Source organism: Sinocyclocheilus anshuiensis, unplaced genomic scaffold, assembly GCF_001515605.1.
Source record: "Sinocyclocheilus anshuiensis isolate Anshui unplaced genomic scaffold, SAMN03320099.WGS_v1.1 scaffold914, whole genome shotgun sequence".
NCBI lineage: Eukaryota > Metazoa > Chordata > Actinopteri > Cypriniformes > Cyprinidae > Sinocyclocheilus > Sinocyclocheilus anshuiensis.
The window spans coordinates 2,041,351-2,047,203 of record NW_015539870.1 but is presented as its reverse complement, the minus strand read 5'-3'; positions in this window follow the sequence as shown (position 1 = coordinate 2,047,203).

The following is a 5,853-nucleotide window of genomic DNA, read 5'->3' as shown; positions in this document are numbered from 1 at the left end:
CACTACTTTACATTGTAGCAAAGTGTCATTTCTTCAGTGTTGTCACATGAAAAGATATAATAAAATATTTACAAAAATGCGAGGGGTGTTCTCACTTCTGTGAGATACTGTATATATATATATATATATATATATATATGCATGTATGTGTGTGTGTGTAATGTTATATATTTATGTATTATATAAATTATACAAATTAATTTAAAACGTATTACTTTTTTTTGCTGTTCTCCATCTGAAGGGTCTACTGCTGTTGTATCATATTGTTTTGCAACACATTTGTGTGAAAATTGGGCTGTTACTAATGTTGCAAGGCTATAATCTCAGTTTAGTTTAAATAAAAAACAGATAATTTGTTGAAAATATGCCATTTTCTTTCTCTGCCCAAACAAGCCTGATTTTGTCTGAGGCCAGGGCTCACGTTGGCGACTGCATGACCCGTTAGGGTAGGCCGACACTGGCTCTGCCAGACATGCTGTGCTTCCATCTGTCCAAGGGTCACTTACTCCCACCGGTGCCAAACACACTCTTCCCTCTGCGCGGTTCTGACATCATCTCTGTTTCTGCCTCCTTTTCATGACTTGTTGAGATAAAAGGGGGAGTGCAGATGGAAACTGGGTCACTAGAGCTTTTTATAACCTCATGGAATTGTTGTTAGATTTAATCTTCAGGTGCTAGCTGCTGTTGCTAAAACTATGAGGGAAGATGTTGGTAAAGTAGGCTGATTGGGAGCTGAGTCGAATTTGTGATTCAAATTAAATTGAGAGGGTTTCCCTTTCTTTGTACAGAATTGTTGCTTAGACACACCTTGTCATTGCTTAGGGATTGTGATTACTTTAACTTTTTCTGTCATTTGTGCGAGTTTGGATATATAGTTTGGCTGCATTTCCCAAAAACATCACAAGCCTAAGTAGATTGTAGAAACCATTGGCACTGGTAGTCTCTATGATCTACTTAGGCTTATGATGTTTTTGGGAAAAGCAGCCCTGTGTTGTTGTGTGGATGGTGGCACTGCATGCCAGAATGTTACAGTATTTCAAAATAAAACCTTTTTGGGAAGCAGTCTAGAATAAAAACTCTTTATTCCCTGTATTTATTCGCCTTTCCGGCATATTCATAACTTAGGAAAGCAAAAGACCAATTAGAAATAGCATTCGCAAACCCATTTCACTTCCGCAATGTGATATATTTCAGAAATAGAAAAGATATAAATAGAAACAATTTATCGAAATAGAAACACTTAGTCATTTTTTACTTTAAAAACAAGTACACTTATAAAAAATATAGACTGTAAATAGGGCATTTTGCAGCAATGCAATATCTGGTTCACAGAAGAACCTTTCAGTGAACAGTTCTTAAAAGAACCTTTTTTTTTTCTTAGTGTGAAGAATATTTTAATAATCTGAAGAACCTTTTTTGCAATGCAACGGTTCTATGGATGTTAAAGGTTCTTCATGGAATCATAGATGCCAATACAGAAGCTTTATTTTTAAGAGTGTAAGGCTGGAAGTGTACTTTTACACGTACATGCATAAAGCTTATGCTGCCACAACTGATTATAAGGACTTGCATAAGATACTTTTGTTCCTTTTCATCAGCAAGCTGTGATATTACTGTGCGTTGTATTTCCACAGCGATACTGTGGCACTAAAATCCATCATAAAACCTACAACACACACACCAGATTCAAGGGTGCTCGTCTGCTTAACTCTGCAGCACAAGAGCCTGGCGAATCGTTCCTCCTTTCAACTCACCATAAAATGTTCCTTCTATGGTCTTTCAGAGTGCTGTGGCGAGTTGCATGGAAAGGTCACAAGATGTGTATTTTGTCCCCTTGTGGATGAGCGAAAGAGATAAATGGCTCCCCTCGGCATGGGCGACATTTGACTCTTGAGTCGGGGGGGCAAGAAAAATAATATATACAGTATATATATACAGGGTGCGATGGGGGGGGGGATTTAGTGATTTATCACTAAAGCGTCACTCATCTTCGCTCATCGCGATCTTACAAAGTTCCGCTATAATCAATGAAGCTCTCTAAACTGCACAATGAATCTCTTATTTACATCGCGTCTGCACTTAGTCATGAGATGAGGATTCACGAGCGTGCATAACTGCACTTAAAAACTGCGGCGCTTTCAGCGGTGAGTGAATTCTGACAAAACGTTCTGATTGGCCATTGCGTTCAAGAAATCAACAGAGATGTCTGTGATTGGTTACATTGCTCAACGCAGCAAAAACACGTTGAGGGTATTTAGCGCTTGGCTAAGTGCTCCAATTGCAGCGGGGCCGACATCAGGGATTCCATGACTAACAATGTGGGGGTGGGGCATTTGCCCCCCACCTAATGTCGCCCATGGGTGTTACCCTTGCAGTTGACGTCTTCTGGAGCACAGGAGTTGGGGAGGCGGGCTGTAGAGCAGCATGTCACCTCAGTGTCAAAAATATATGTTTATTTAATGCAACTGGAAAATGAGATGCTGGAAGAAAATCAGTGCTGGATCTTCATCAATGAATCTTGGCTAAATACTGTAGTCCTCTTACCAGAGACTTGAGTGTCCACAGTGAGAGTTTATCATCAGAGGACATATTGTGCTCAGTCAGAAGGCTCTGACCAGTTTCTATGGTGATTAAATAAAAGCTTGTTGTGTTTATGATGTGTTCCGTTTACTGTTGCAATTATGGCTTTATTATAAATCAGTATTTTATTTCAGGCTACTGGAATTGGCTATGTTAGTTGTATATCCTACAAATTACACTAAAATACAGTTTCAAACCCAATTTGTTTAATTTTTAATAAACATTAAAGGTAAAGTGTGTCATTTTTGCCAGTAATGCAACCAAATGGAATTGAAAAATAATGACTGTTTTCAAAAAGGTAACAGTGTTTGCCCTAATGCAGGTAAACAGATAGTCCCACCCTAAAATCATGTCATTGGTTGATTCAGTGTTACGTCTGGAGTGCATTTCCCAAAAGCATTGTTAGCTAACTATAAGGGATTTAACAATGTACCCCGAGCCGGTTGAAAATCGATAAAAATGTGAGATTTAAATCTCTGAGGGAACAGACTGTCTTCAGAAAAGTTTAGATGGTGCTTTGTTTACAGAGGTAACCAAGGAAACGCTGTATTGCCGCTGTTCCATAAGTGCCACCTGCTGTCAGAGAGTGAATTAGCGTTCTCATTCAGCCCGTCTGCTGTTTCTGTTTAGTGCAGATGTTTTATGTGGTATAGATTCACAAAGCTAAAGTCAGAGCATTCTGTTTTTGCTTCAAATTTCTTAAATTTAGCTTTGTTATTTGACATTTTAATTTCACAAAGAAATGCACAGCATTTTGTCTGAGAAATAATAAAAGGACACCTTTTTTATTCATAATTGTCTTAAATCCCATTTCGTTAAAAAAATGTGAGGAAATCGTATCGTGAAATCAGTATTGTGAATCATATCGCATCGTGAGTTGAGTAAATCGTTACATCTCTCTACTAACTATGCTCACAAGTTCCACTGAACTCTATTGGTAACAGAATTTGTGACCATAGTTGCTTTTGGGAAACGCACCCCTGTATGGGTAAAAGGACCTGGAGATCCCGAAAGTAGGCTTTAATCAACTTTGTTATCTGTTCTGGAACATGGAAGACCCCACTGTATATATATATATATATATATATATATATATATCTCACTGTACATTATCTATCTATCTATCTATCTATCGCTAATATCATGCATTGTGAATTTTATCTTATATTTTTCCTGTTTGCTCATTTACTTGGTTGTCTCTGCACATTAAGCTGGAATAGAAAAAAGTGACACTTCACCTTATTAAAAGTTGTTATTTGGTTTGGGTATGCACTTTGATATATATTTCAATTTACAGTTTTCTATCTAGTACATTTCAGTAAGTCTTTTTATCACAAAGACCCTCCTCCACAGACGTATATTTGTCATTGCGTGCCTGGTGTCTCACACCGTCAACCTACACAGAAAGCGTGGAGAAATTTATACAAGAACTAAGACATTTCTTATTTTATCTTGCGTCTTGGGAGCATAAATTGTTGTCTTCGTTGTGCTCCAGTCATATTTGCGGCAAGCAGTGACCCAATTAAGCCCCTTAGAGGTGCGAAGTTGCAGTTGCGCAGACAGACTCTACCTTGTGTATTTATATCCCTCATTAGCCCAGCAGAGTTCATCAGTGCTAATGTACATCACCTATGAAAGACTTTTGAGATAGACTTCCATGTACAGCACCAAAGCTAATTACAGATAAAAGCAAGAATTCATGGATAATTAGAAAAAAAATACACACTTGAAAGAAACACTTGAAGGAAACAGTGACCTATATAAGGTTGCTTTGTAAGTTCACTGCTGTAATTTGTCATAAGAATGGCTTAGTCCTCAGCAATACTGTAAAAAACATATTTATTAAAGCATATGCTCATGAACAAAAAAAAACAACTGCAGAAATGCAGAACATATCATATGTACCATAAAATTGATAAAAAACAAATCACTGTACACGCTACAGTGCTTTAAAATCACAGCTTTGCATTGCAACTTTCTTAATTTATTTCTTTATCTTATGTACATATACTCATAAAACACTGATGTTAAAAGTTATTCTTTATATTACGAACAAACTCTAGGATAATTTATCAGCTTCATTTGTTAGAAATATTACAACAGAAAGAAACAAAAAAACATACAAAACTATTACAATCATTTTCAGTGGTTTTTGTGTTGACGATGAAACCAGTTTGAATTGAGTGAAATGGAACTGGGTGGATATTTTGGTCTGTCAAAAACAATCACAGGCGTTCCCACTTAAGGAAATGTTATACTCTTTAAATAAAGAAAAAGGGGAGCAAAATTAAATTAGAATATAGAGTTTAAATCTGGCCTTTTATGACTGAAGGATGAAGTCTTCTTTGAAGCCTGCAGTTTTCTTTCACAGTAAAGAGAAAGCATTTTCTTGCTACAGCGTAGTACAGTCGCTTTTTAAATTGCACTTTTTAAACACAATCAAGTAACTGAGAAACAAATGTACATTGATTAGAATGATTTATCAATTGTTTTTGTCACTTTTGTACTACTTCTGTCAAAATACAGTGAATACATGTTGCAACATTCAAACAAATATATCAAAGCCATAAAAAGGTAGCTTATAAAGTTTTGAACATTATTGCTGATCTAAGGACATATTCTTATGGACCACCAACTGATTTGGTTTCGTCTTAGCAACAGTTTATGGTCAGATTTGTACATTGAAGACTAGCATTAGTCACTGACTAGACAATATGGGAGTATATATGGTATATTCGGTTGATATATTCACATGTACACAAAGTAATCTGGGGGGAAATGAGGACAAAGTGACTTTCTACTGCGACTCAATTGCTGACTTTCGTTTTATAGCCTTCCTGTGGGCCAGATTTTACCTCACTTTGACGTGACAGCTACTCTCTGTATCAGGACAAGCCTTCATGTATCCTAGATGCACCAGCTTTAAATCGATTAGACTGCGCCGCACTGACTGATTCTGTATCCTAGCTGTTTTTAAAAGAGTCAGCCCTATTAAAAGTACAGATTTCATGCTGAATTCATGCTGTTCACTTCAGCGCTGTTCGTTTATAACTGCGGCTCATGCATTCCTGAGGCCTGTTTGCAGCCAGAAAGCTGTTGCTCAAACCGTAAATCAAAATGATTTACTTTTACACATTTGTAGTGACAGATGTTCTGTCATTTGTTTCAGGCTTCAACTTTTTTTTTTCTGCACATAATTGCAATTTATAACAATGCATCTGTAGAAACAAAGTACTTTAGTAATTTTACATACAAATCTATAAACCAATGTAC